Raw genomic sequence first — 15,046 nt, 5'->3', positions numbered from 1 at the left:
AAATGGGTGATTTTTTTTGCTATAGATGTCATTACAGTCATGATTTATTAGAAAAAAATATTCAAGGGGAGTAACTCCATCTTAAATGTGTAGAATGACCACCACTAGAGTAAATTGGCTTAGAGAGTAGGTATTTCCTATCCTGATAACAATTAATAGGTTTAAGTTAATAACTGAGATAAGAATAAATACTTTAAAACAGTTTTGATCAATTTAATCATTAAATTTATGAATTTGCAGCCATTTTGCTGTCTGATTTTATGAAATAGCATTAAGCCACCTGACTTATATGATCCAATTTTTTTTAAAACAGCATATTTTCATTTCAAATGAACTTTACTTGTAGACAAATGCAGTTATCAAAGTATACAATATGTCAAAAAACTCAAGTTTTTGCTCCTTCCTATCCAAAAATGATATTTTAGATGTATTTACAGAATTGAAAAAGCCACCCCCTCTTTCCAATTGACTCCATTACCATTACATGTAGGATATGTAAATGTACATTTGACCTTGAAATAACATCTGCTATGATAATACTTTTGAAATGAACAAAAAAAATTTTTTTTACCGTTTTTTTGTATATATGCATCAAAAATGTAATAAAACATGTAAGATATGAACATTTTTCATGATATTCTCATCCGTTCCCAGGTACCCGGGTGTGTTTGAATTTTATTTTAATTAAAGGCAGACATCACACTTGTAGGTCTTACTATTTTAGGAAAGTTAAGAGGAGACTAGAAGCCAGAGTATATAAGATATCCACTAAATATGATTATAGGCTTACTTTTTCATGAAAACAAGAAATCACGTGTAGGACGGCATGTCTTTTTGTGAATAAAAATGCTACAAATCTTCCATTTACCAGAAAAGATCAATTTTAAATATCAGTGTTGGTTGTTTTCAAATATGTGTGAGAAATGACTCAAGGAAATTGTCATAATATTGGGTTAAAGTGTTCAAACTAATGTTTCTTGTGAAAATCAAAAGATAGGGGGAAGGATATGCTTTTATCATGATAATATCAAGAAGATGTATGTAGTATTGAATAAGGTTTCTTATTCAAGGAGGTTGAACAGCAATTGACCTCTAAAAGATTGGGTAAAGATGCTTTATTTATGGAGAGCCCTATGGATCTGTGTTAAATAGAGGTAAGTGTAAATGGTGGGTTCACTTAAATGGCCATATTTTTCTTAAACCTCAATGGACTTGGCAAAATGTGGTGTACTTTTTCTCAGAATAGCATAAACTTTTAATTTTAAGACAAGATGACTTTTCAGAGAATGTTAGTGTAAGTTAAAGGTAGCAAAGGACAGTTTCGGATAAAGTACCCGTCAATATTTTTGTAAAATTGAGAGTTGCTGTACTTGAAGGCTTATGAGTGTCGCTAAAATTCATGAAATCATTTTTAATGAATATCATTAGTTAGAGGGGTGTCTCTTGTTGAAATTGATATGCAATATGTAGGCCCCATATGTTATGTACATGAGAATCAGAAGTAAAATGCAAAACCTGCGGCTATGACTGTTGTGTTGACTTTACAAAGTGAAATTGCAAGTTAAAGACGGGAGGTAAAATAACACCAAAAGTAGGTGGATAGGACATTGTAAACTAAACATCGGTAAGTTTCTGAAATGTGACGGTGCAATATACACAGGGTACGGAAGGTCAACCCTTTGCAGGGAATTAGCTGGGGGAGGTCTAAAAAGCTAAAACAAATCATGAAAAATTAGGAAAATATAAAAAGGTCAAAATCTCGTAAAATCCAGTATGTACAGAATTTAACAGGTTTTGACTAGTAATTTTCTTAAGAAATTAGTGATTGGCATTATAAGAGTAAATTAAAGGTATTTGTGCTGAATGGGAACTTAGGAAATTCTAGTTACAGAGTTCCGATGACACGCATTCCCTGGCTATAATGAATTGTATAAAAAAAACTGTCCCGTGCCACCTCATTTGTTTGTACGAATTAGTTAGTTCTTCGGACAAATTAAGATTTGTTCGAACGAATTAGGATTTGTTCGGACAAATTAGCTATTTGTTCGGACAAATATTATTTGTTTGGACGAATAACAATTTGCATTGTCTTTGTTTAAAGTCGCAAAACTAAACAATTGTCTTGAGATGCCCGTGGGCCTCTTGTTTTGTAACTTTTATCAATGTTTTACCTGTGTCGGCCAACATAGACTTAATTGTAATAATGATTGAGTAACACCTTTTATATTGTGCTCCTTACATTACAAAGGAAACTAAATACCGTAGCCGCCGCTCAACACACTGATAACATTTGAAAAGGGAAGTAAAATACCTGGGAATTTTAAAACGAAAGCTGACCACGAAGAGAAACTAAAAAGAAATAGCTCAAATTTGGATTAATTACAAAAGGTAGGTATAGAATATAATATATAACCGATTCCGATCAATAATATTCCGTGGACGGGATTCATAAAATACTAAATATTGAAAATTAAATATGATAAAAAATTTTATGAGCTGTGTACAAAATGAAAAAAAGTTGATTTTTGTATGATTTTCTGGCTGGTGTTAGTTAAAATGATATGAATAAAGACGGATAAATTAAACATGGGTGTCTCTTACTGTTAAAGAAGATACAATGAAAGATGAAAAGTTGATAAAAATTCGGTTTAACAGCCATGTAAATGAACTTCAAACCAGCCTCAGCTGGAATTCACACAATTTATGTAAACCATTATATTGTTATCTTAAAGTTGCCAGAAACACAGGCATCTTACAGTATATATTTCTATCACAATACAAACTGTATAGTCTCTACTTATTAATATACAAAGTACACATCGTCGCCATCTTGGATTTATTTAAAGCTGCTTGGTCCGATTTTATATCAAATTTTATGCACGCTTTTAAACGATGGCTATGCTTAGTATATGTATAATAATAGACATTGCAGTAGTTTTACCCGTCAATTATGCCAAATTTTAATGAAGAAAAATACGTACAAAATTTGCTAACAAAACAAACGACATTGAAAGGTATCGCGTTATATCGCCTCATGTTAAATTTCACCCCTGATGACGAGACGGGTATGGTTGTATTACGACTTTGACATCGCTTTAAATAAAGGTCGAACAGATCAGACAAATTACAAATAAACATGTGTACGTTTTGTTCGCTATTTCCAAAGTCTGCTTTCTTTACAATCGATGCATAGCATGCGGGTTGAATAACCCCAATCATTCGGGGGACGAAACCAAGCGGTTTCCTTTTCTAAACATTCCCGTGATGCATTTTGGTTTGTTTTTTCGTTTGCCCAAAGAGAAATTATTTTTATTTACTTTGAATATTTCTTACTTTGAAAGGAGACTGATTCTGCTGGTGTAAATAGGAGAAAGTCCATAACTTTCTAAGATAAATGATTTGTATGGAAAAAATGTTGATACTGTAATTACAAAAAAATCGGACCAAGCAGCTTTAAACCGTTACTTCAGCTGCGATTTTTGTCAAAAACACTTTGTTACTTTTTGCGATCCTTACCATCATCCAATTGGTCCTTTAACGATTAATCTTACAATCGATTAAAGCAAAACGGTGCATTGCACCTGTTATGTATGAAAATCACCTACAATCTTTATCTATTGCCTTAGATATGCAATAAATGTCTCAAGGAAGGACGTAAGTTTACAGCTAAGTGTAAATGATATTTCCTTCTACGTGTGTTTGTGTAAATCGTTTAAGGTGGAAGGCTACATCGTCACAACATGTCTGACTTCCGTTCGAAACGCCATTGTGTTCCGGATTGATAACATTATGTCGTGGTACAAAATAGCTATACACCGATTAATTGAACTCTTCTAACTAAGGAGATGAGATAGGAATGAATCACCAAAACGCTTAGAAAATATGTCAATTTTCTTTCTGTTTAAAGCTTTTAACTAACATTGATTATCAGCTGTTTTGTACGGAAAACGTGGAATCTAAATAATATACCGTTTCCCTGCTCTGCTGCTATTGGCAATACATTTTTGTCATGTCATCTGCAACAGACGATCATACATATGTGGCGGATTATCGATATAGGTAAGCAGATGTCAAATTTTCATTTAAACTTTATATGTATGATGAATATAAAACGGAAGTACCGTAGTACGATCTCTTGAATTGATCCTAATTAACTTCCCAAATTAAAAAAAACATTTGCAGTAAAAGACTTTCACTGAAACTTTGACATTAAACTAATGTATTTCGATTAAAATAGATACAGCTAGGTAGCAATAGCAGTGGAAGCCCGGATTTGCAAGCCAAATGAGGGAAAGACAGAATTCTGAAAAGGAGCATGTTTTTCATTTCCACACATGCATGTGTATCACTATGGACATCTAATGTATGTATTAATATGCATATGGTTGTTGTTTATAATTGCTATTGTATATAAAAAAGTAAAAGGCAATTTATAATATAATTTTAAACTACTAATATTTTGTTCTGAAGAGTTAAATATATATAATGCATTCATCAATAATATAATTTTTCAGCTTCAAACATTATCATAAGCACTACTTATCTTATATTAACCTATTTAGCATATACTTGTTCCTTTTTTAATTTTTCTTCGAGATTTTTATTGATTAAAAAATTGATCCCAAGATATTTGAGACCATGTAAAATAAAGAAAGACAACTCTTAAACAGGATCTTTTATACCAAGATTTTTGCAATAATTAAGTATTTCCTTTACTTTTTCAATTTCATTCAATTTCTTTTCTTCATCCCATTCACCAACGAATATTGTTTATATTTTCAGGTTTTTGTGGGATTTTGTCCAGCAGTTTGCCTTAAAAGAATTTTTTTATATTTTAGTTTCAGATTTATGTGGATTCCAATAAAAATCATACAAACTTCATTCATGATTTTTTTGTTTTTCATTTCTAAACTTAATAACATTTCACTTTCATAAGAATTTTAAAACAGAAATGTTTAAAAATTTGATAAATAAAGGGTTATCTGGAACCAGACTGATATTTTAAAAATTCTCTAGAACATAGTGTATTGTATTTTGAGGTCTATTATTGTTGAATACTGTGCCTAGTATTGGTAACAAATGCATGCAACAAAAATCTCCTACACTTATTTGGTGTAGAGATCCACCTTAAGATATTTAAGGAGTAAGGAATCATTCTTTGAGTATTATAAATTGATAATTTCGGTCGGGGCGTGGTCAAATCTAAAAAAGCCCGATGGACTCTATGATAGATTTGACCACGCTTCAACCGAAGTTATAACCTTATAATTTAAAGATTGACTCCTTATTACTTATATTTATATAATTTTCAATTTGTTCTCTTTTAAACAACATTTTTTTAAAACCACTATTTTTTAAGTATCACGTGCTATGTATTACTACGCGGCGCAGCCAATACCGTGTTTCGGTTATGCTATAAGACACGCCCATTTTTTGTCACTCATGTTTTATGAAGTTGTTGGGTTTTATGGCTCAAAATTGATTCGAAATGTTATCACAGACAAAGACTGTTGAAAATTTAAATATATGCATTGATGAACATGTTTATGTAAACTTTGTGCAATAAAAGGTATAATACTTGACAGCAAATTTTATCCACTTCCATCATTTTAAGGTGCCTCTATACATCCACATTTTATTACAATTTTCAATAGAAGACAACAAAACATATACTAATCCAATACAAAAAAGATGACAGTGATACCATAGGTATTTTAAAAGAATTTTTTAATGATTTTTTGTGTTTCTGTTAAAGAATTTTTTTGTAGTTAACTATTAACAAATAGAGAGAAATCATTTTGTCATTTGAAGGATATTTCCTTTAGACACATAAAAAAATATAACACTTCATATCATTCAAAACTTTTTTTTATTGCAGTTTTTTTTAGTATTTCCCCCAAACATAATTTTTCATATATTCTGACTCTGTTGACAAATAATCTAAAAAATCTATCTGATGTTATAAGAAAATGTATTTAAATAAATGTGACATAAAAAATTGAATGAAAATCATTGCAAATTAACATCAATTTTTTTTTTTTTATTTGGTATGAAAGTTCCTCAGGTAGAAGTTGTCGTTCTTAAGACCCAGGGCCCAAACACCTTGGGGACTTTTCAATTTCTGAGTTGATTTTTTTTTCCTTAAAGTAGATCCAGTGTTCTGTGACGTCACACTTTTTTGAAAAACTTTGAATTCTTTAAAAATTGTGCAAGATAGTTTTATTTATTTTATGTGAATATAATCACATGGATGTAATTAGAATTATTGGTAGGTTAAAGATATTTTCGCACTTAATTTTATACGAAATTTCCAAATTTTTATATATTTTATCTATGCAAAGGGGAAATAACTCTTTTTCTGACTTTTCTCTCAGTTGTATGTCTAAATGCCATAGTTTTTCTTATTCCAACGATTAATTTTAAAATATTTTTGTAATTTTAGTTTTCTGATAAAGTTGACTTTAAAATTAAACAAGAAAAACAAATTTCTGCCTACAAGATTTTACTTTTAACAGAAAAAAAATACATTTTCTAATGCTAAAATATGCTTTAGTTTATGTTTATCTGGCATCTCAAAAAGTGTGATGACATGTATATTTTTTCTAACAATTGATGACATTTAAGTCTATTAAGTCGAAATCAGTTCGGTTTTTCAACTTTCCTCAGAGAATTTTACGAGTATGGAGCTACCTTAATATTGTGTTGAAATGATAAATACATACATATTTCATTTTAGGCATATATAACTGAATATATTCTCGTTAATGCAAAACGAAGTCAAATTTATAAAGGGGAAAATTAACTTATACGATTTATGTATCCCAACCTGAGAGAAATTCAAAGCCACCCTCCCATCCCCTTAAGGTGATACGGAACATCTGTCGAAGTTAGTGTGAATTAAAGTAAATTAGAATTGAAATACTTTCACCAGTTTAGAATTTTACCCACTGCACTACCATGTTAGATGAAAATGATGGGAAAGAAAGTATTTATAAAATTATACTTGATTTTATTGATTATTTCGATAAATAATACCACCTTACATGTAAATAATGAATTTTCCAATTATCAAATTAAATCTATTTATTTAACATTTTTTAGATTTAAGAGCGATCCCCATACAATTCGCCTAAGATTAAATCAGCCAGTACCGGAATTGCATGCTTCCAGATTTATTTTTTTGCGTACTCCGTCATCAAAAACTGGTGTATAGAGCCACCTTAACTTGCATGTGGATCGAAGTTAACATCAACGCCTTTATACGCACACCAGTGAATAATTAGGAAGAATTGCCCAATGTAAGATGCAAAGGTCCGTGCTCCCTTAACCATCTAATGCATGTATAAGACAAAAGATGCAAATTGAGGGATGACTTTTATTAATGACAAACGTAATAAACCGTTTTGTTATAATTGGTTGTGAGCTTACATGTTGAACGGCATACAGGAATAGGGAGACTGCGAGGATCACAAACTAATTTTACCAATATATGTTCCAAGTGAAACTTCCAGCTGATGTGACAGTTCTAAATAAAAACAAAAAATGCAGCGATGTGTATCTTGTGTATTACCGTATATCAGGTTTTTTTCTGCGTCATGTTTTTTCCGCGAATCAGAACCTAGAACGGTATATAATATTTTCGCGAAGCAAATTTTCACTTTTTTAGAGTCATAGTGAAAATATAATTCAAGTTTAACCCTGAGAAGTAAGAGGAAAAAAGGTATCTAAATTGTCACTCTTAATTTATGAAAAATTCGGACAATAAAACCATTACACCAATAAAACCATGACACGGTTTTCTTAATGTAAAATAATTACCGATAATTATGTTCAGAGACGCAAACAGTCATAGATCAATAGATCATGTACCGTTACATATACCAGTTGCTCAGATATAATTAGACATTGGTTAACGCACGGAAAGTGACCGTTTTAATTAGCTTGTCAATGGATTATTAAATCAACAATGATGCTCACATGCCTGTTATGCCATCTGATCCCGCAATATTTACCTCTAACTAAACTAACTAAACACAGTTCACCGTACTGTAAATTACCTGTTTACTTTATAAGGAAAGAAAAAACTCTATTACAAGAACAAAACTTTGTATCAAATTTTACGCTCATTTTTTCCGCGATTCAGCAATCGTCGCGAACAAAGCAGAACTTGCATACACGCGGAAAAAACCTGATATACGGTATCTAGTAAAAAGTATAAATTTTTTATATGAGAAAAATATATAACGGCAGATGCCTGTTGGCGGTAGTAATTTTTTATGAATGATCGTTCTCTTTACCAAGACAGTTGAATTCAAACCTAATACATACCCCCTTTTACAAAGTACTTAAAGTAAGCAAGATGCAAGCAAATTTACTCTCACAGCTATACTCTGTCTCAAGATATCATTGATTCACATTTTGATTGATTACTCGATATTTGTAAATGCTTCATGGTTAAAACGATGTTCTTTTAAAAGTATGAACAATATCTTTTAAAGATACCATAAATATTAGATGATCAAACTGACAAACTGAATTGAAAACAATTGTTGTGCATCTTCAGACTTCCAGATGTCTTCATTTATCTAAGCTTTATGTTCCTTTGTATATTTATAACAATTTAAAAGTACCTGCCTGAGATTAATGATTTATAAAAATACTGAAAAAAACTTTTTAAGAGATTTTTACAATAATAGCAAAAGTACAAATGCGATCGTGCCATTCTTTAATTAAGTATAAAAATCATTGAACATTTCGAAGTTACAAAACATATTATAATATGGTACATGATTTGATTATTCATTGAAAATTTACATAAATTTCAATCTAAATCTGATTTTGTAAATAATCTTTGATGACTCACTATGGAAAAAAAACTATAAACATAATGGTAAACGTTTTTCGCTAGTATTAAAATCATTTTAACATGTACACAGTATAAATTCAACTTAACTATAAGCATCGATGATTTTGCACATGAACCTATTTTTATTGTAGAGGTCAAAGTTTAAAAAATGGGGGACAAAGCCGCTGCTGTGAAGTCTTGGTAAATAATTGTACTTCAGTTGATAACTTAAACTACTTTTAACTTAAAGGGGTATGGTAACGATTTTGGTCAAAAATGATTTTTCCAATTTTAATGTTTACGATGCTTCAGTAATGCATTGTTAATAAACAATCAAAATTTGAGTGTCATTCGATGAGTTGTAAGGGAGTTACAAAGGTTACTATTCTTTGCTATGAAAACAAAGCTTTTGTTTACATTTTGAATGTTGAGGTGATAATTCCAGTTTTAGATCTAAAATGTATGTGTAAAACGTTTAAAACTGTCTTGTCATGCTTAAAATGAATAAGAACATAGACAAATCAGCTTGAAAAAGATTTTTTTACAGGTATGTTGAACATATGTAAACAAAAACAGGGCACATGCCTTATTTACATAATAAAGACTTGTGAGCCGTGTATCTTGCTGATAACTCTCAATTTTATTTGATTATTAGAAATGCATTCCTAAAGTTTTGTAAATAATAAAATAAGAAAAATAAAATTTGACCAAAAATCTGACCATGCCCCTTTAATGTACCAATGAATAAGCTTTTTTGATCACCTGTTGTCCATCGTTCGTTCGTCTGTCGGTAACTTTTCATAAGTTTCATCTCTTTTCTAGAACCACCGAATTTAAACATCTTTGTGGGAAGGGGATTCAAAATTGTTAAAATAAAAGGCGAAACCCTTTTCAAAAAATAACCATGAAACAATGAAAATAGGATGCGTGTCTTAACAATTTATTCATGTATCCTCTCAAATATCACTGCACCAGAATTGCCAATACTTACTTCAACGCTTCTATATTTTGTGTAGATTCTAAATTGTTCACACCGTGCCTCCCGACTTCTACTACGCTGCTTGGAGGGTTTCAAGAAATATAAAGGGGGCATCGTTCAATAATCTTATTAAGAATTTCAATGCTTACATTTTTTATATTACTATGCAATTATAATACTATACTATGTATTTTAGATATTGTAGATTATAATATGTTTTAACCATGACCCTTAGGCAAAAATTGGGTTTCCAGGAGCATTGGTTCAAATTTTAATATAAAAATATTTTACAACTTTATTATATCTTCATTCAAAAGTACCGCACAGTAACATATTTTTCACATTTTATCATTGTTTGTTTTCAATTTTGTTGTGATCTCTGATACGTTGTAGCGTAGAATAAGATTGGTCCGTTGATGTAGGATATATTCATAAGCAGGTTTCAATTGATGATTTGAGAATTTTTTCGAGTTTTATAACAAGATATTCATATTTAAAAAAACTTGAAAGAGACACATGAAGTGATAATCATATGAACAATGTGGCTGTTCAATAATTCAAGTAATGAAGGTTTCTTTTAGCGCTGATGAACAGAGTTATCAATGTTGGCTGCCAAAACACTGGAAACAACACACATCATCACCAATTTCCAGGTATTGTAGTGCTGGAAGCATTTAAGGCATTGGTGAATGAATATCCCTTCCAAATATAACACCATTCTGTTTTATACTTTGTAAATTCTCAAATCTTCTTTTAAACAAACTTTCTTGATTAGATTAATAAATGTAATGTTGTTATAGCAAGATATCAAGATAAAAAATAATATTGATTATTACTTTGGAAAAAATCAAGCCTGGCTTGTTTTACTGGTTTTGTCTTCTTCATGTGAACTTTTTCAAATTTGGATTGTTTTCACAAAAAAATGACTTTCAGGTTAAAAATTTCAATTTTTCTTAATACTTCTTGTCTCTATTTGGGGTTATTCAGGCTTTTGTATTTTTACTTTTTATTAACAAATAAATTAAAGTCATCCCCGAAAACAGTATAATGATATTAAACAGAATCTCAAGATGCTGAAATAATTTTTAATAGAACTAACGTGTATTAATTTGGACCACATATGTGCACCAATAGAATCACTAAGTCATCAACAGAAACAGCAAGAATAAGAAAATTGCTAATATTTAAGCGGTTAAATGTATCTATACACCAAACTAAATGCTGGACTAGTTTGTAAAGTGCATCCTTTTGAACAAAAATAACAGCTTATCTCTATTTTAACTAATTCAGCGGCTGTATTGTTTGATGCAGCAAGCGTTTTACTGATTTTTTAGTTGAGTAATAAAACGACACATTAAATGACAACAAATAAATCATGTACTGGATCATAACTTTGAAAGAAAAAACATATCGACGAAGGTGATTTTTTGTACATCATGTACTAAAATGAAATTGTCTACTGATTCTCTATATGGATTTACATAAAGTTCGTTATGAAAGTATCGCGGCGATTTTGTGATGAAAATATGATGTATAGTAAAAATCCTATATCTAACTTCTTAAATTATCAAATAAACAAACGTGTGATTGCAGGTTGCAGGTTGTAGACAGTACCGTCACCTTTCTACATTTTTATGAAAATTAATGCGATTAATGGTGTTTATTAACACGTGACCTTCTTAGTTAAGCTTTACAATATTTGTTTACTTGCAAGATGATTGAATTCCCGCTATCTATCTTTTAGATAACCGACCTGCAATCGGTTTCTTGTAAACTGACGTGAAATCTGATATGATTTATATCATATGTATTCTTTTATTCGACTTGTACAAAAAAGTCATATATGTACATCGTAACAAAGTATAAATATTAGACAATTAATGTTTTAATTTGTTATAATTTCAAGTAAGTTTTAAGAAATGCAATAATATTCCGAGAATGTGGGTTTATTGACTTGTCTTACACAAACATTTTATTTCTTTTCAATGGCTTGTGTTACGTTTTAAGTATTTCCAAACTAGATTTTTGATTTAGAATGCACAAGCTATGAGTAGTAAGATAAAAGTGCGTAGTGATTTGTGTAAAAAAATCAAAACGATTTCAAGGGAAAAAAATCTACCGAACCTAGTCTATAAATCAGAAATTTTCTTACCTTAATCTTTCGGCAAATTATATAATTTCTTAACCATATATTTGACCTTATCTTAACAGCAAATGGATTATTTTCGCCCCGTGTTAATTTCGCACTTCTACACTTGCAAACAGGTTTGCCCAGTTTTGATTTCGCCAAGATACAGATTTACTTGAATTATTGGAATTTGCGCAGTCATAAATTCGCCCACTGACAACGAGGGCGAAAAGAAAAAGGCGGCGATTATTGCATACAGTATACGTGAATAGCAATGTTATTACGTGTCAACTTATTGGTATAAAAAAAGCAATGGCTGTCCAAAAACTGATGTGTGTGATTTCGATCTGTGTTGGGTTTTTGTACTTTGGTATCGATTATCTGAACAAGACTGCATCGGACTGTCCGTGATTGAGCTTCTGCATGTTATCAAGTTGTTATATCGGAACCCCGAGGCTTGGTTTACATTGGAATACCATGTACCGTATTCAAAATACAATTTTTAATATTTTTTTTCATTCGTTTTTTTTTAGTTTTTATGAAGTATTTACTTGAGCGAAGATAACAAATAAGGCTTATCCCTAAATTCATCAAATTCTTTTAAGAATATTTACATTACAATTAACAATATGAATCAATTTTTTTTCATATTTTTTTCAAATACAAGATACATGTGTGTTCGAGAATGTTTGCTAGCATTTCAATAGAAAGCCAAAATGCATCCTACCAGGTTAACTACAGCTTTACGATCAAAATTTTAAGTTTTAAACTTTAATAGTGAAACTTGTATTGTAACTCCATAGTGCCCAAAAATAAAATATTAATGTTTGCATTCCTCTCAACATGAAAACAATCAAGCAATCTTTCAAGAAATTTGAAGACTTTGAAAAATTAATGTAATAAAGTTGCAGTTTAGACATTAGTAATTCCTTTAATTAAAATATGTCCCCATTTTTTAAATTTATTTTGTCACAATTTTTAAATGTCCAGTACAATCCTTCTTTTGTGAGCCTTTTGCATTTAGACAATTGTCTTTAATATTTCAATTTGATTTGAAATAAAAGCTTTTTGAGTATCAAGAATTTTATACAATTAATTAAGTTTGTCTAGATATGTATTAAGTATTATTGTGGCATAATAAAATATGGGAATTAGTAATGTCAAATATAAGGTAGAGAGCTTCCAAATTTTGGCATTAAGAGTTCTGTGCTAAAGGTCTACCACACTTCTGTACACTAAAAACGTATAGAATGTGATCTTAACCTAACAAATGTTAAAAATGCAAGTCATGATAAAGTGTCTTATAAAAAGGTTCATTGAATATAATAAAATTGCTTGTTTTTGCCATTTTGTCTTTTAAAAACCTCCGCAAAAAAACATTTCCCCCATCAAACCTGATTATTTATTGAATTCAAATGGGTTTTTTTTATGCATCTTGTGTTGTAATGAAAATAAATCTTTCTGTGATGATTGGACAGAAAATTCTACTCTTTTTAAATATATTGATCATGTGCGCAATGAAATAAAAACTTGTCAAGTGAGATACCTTAATATTAATAATTAATCATTCAATTGTTTATTCAAGAATAAACATTCAATAATTATCAAAATTCATTTCACCACATATTTGGTAATTTTATTTCTATAATATGGTAAGTGAACGATTTTCTAAGTGAATGTTTTGTGAATTTGCAACGCTGTAACAAGGAGCTGTATTATATGCAGTATTGATTTTCTTAAATTCTTGTTTTTATTTATTTTTTCAGAAACGACTTGCAATGGTTTTGTTCTCTCCTCAACGCTTATGATGTTTATACACAAGTATTTCTGAAGACAATTTCAGAGTAGGGTTGTGTTTATATTAAAATAGTCCAAAAATTTTAAAATTTGTAGATTAAATGATTGCTCCGGATTTGCACATATTTATATTCTCTTTTTGTAGATCAAGCTGGAATGGAGAGCTCATTTCTTATCCAAGAAATATTGAGGATGAAGTCTTTGACAATTTCGTTTTAAAATCGTATTCTCCTGGAGAATTACAAACCATTCCAGCAAACACTACTAGAGAGAGATTAAGACAGTAGTTTTACAAACTGTATTCAATATTGAAAGTTTTTTAAATAGGTTATTCTGTCTGTCTATATATATATATATATATATATATATATATATATATATATATATATATATATATATATATATATATATATATATATATGTGCTTGTTATATATGTTTGTATCTATGCAATATGTATCGTTCCGATCCTCTCAGATTGTCGTTTAACTGTATTCCACCTGTATCTCAAGCGACTGTGTAGTGCGCGGCCAGCGCGCTAGGTTCCGTTCGTTATCGAAAGCAAGACTTTTGTCTTGCCTAGATAGCCGAGTGGGGAGCGCGGTGGCCGCTCACTGCTAGGAGAATGGGTTCCAGAGGTCGTGAGTTCAAGCCTCGGTCGGGGCAGATGGTGGAGCTCCAACAAAAGTGAATTTCTCTGTGCTTTATATATATCTTTATCATTCACTATGGGCAGGTATATGTCAATTTGAGAGTTATTGCAATGTTTGTGCTTGTTATATATGTTTGTATCTATGCAATATGTATCGTTCCGATCCTCTCAGATTGTCGTTTAACTGTATTCCACCTGTATCTCAAGCGACTGTGTAGTGCGCGGCCAGCGCGCTAGGTTCCGTTCGTTATCGAAAGCAAGACTTTTGTCTTGCCTAGATAGCCGAGTGGGGAGCGCGGTGGCCGCTCACTGCTAGGAGAATGGGTTCCAGAGGTTGTGAGTTCAAGCCTCGGTCGGGGCAGATGGTGGAGCTCCAACAAAAGTGAATTTCTCTGTGCTTTATATATATATATATATATATATATATATATACTGTATATCAAATTGTGCTATATGTTTCTAATGTTTCTTACATTGAATATTGTAGCATGCGGAGTGATAGCATTGGAAAATGTATAGAAAAGAAAAGGAGTTTGAAAAAACTCGGCGATATACTTTCAGGATATAAGAGGTAACGTAAAATTTAATAAACTAACCAGAATAGCGTAAAAAATCTTAAACTTTCTGTGGAAAATTTTGTCAAATA

General features: G+C 30.7%; 1 pseudogene; it reads left to right on the top strand.

Annotated features, from left to right (window-relative positions):
* Nucleotides 1-2,314: 2,314 nt before the first annotated feature.
* The window catches only part of LOC128192812 (uncharacterized), a 39,229-nt pseudogene continuing 26,497 nt past the window's right edge, over nt 2,315-15,046 (top strand).

The sequence above is a fragment of the Crassostrea angulata genome, chromosome 7, assembly GCF_025612915.1.
Source record: "Crassostrea angulata isolate pt1a10 chromosome 7, ASM2561291v2, whole genome shotgun sequence".
Classification (NCBI taxonomy): Eukaryota; Metazoa; Mollusca; class Bivalvia; order Ostreida; family Ostreidae; genus Magallana; species Magallana angulata.
The sequence above is the reverse complement of the archived record's forward strand: the minus strand, read 5'-3'. Positions and strand labels throughout refer to the sequence as shown.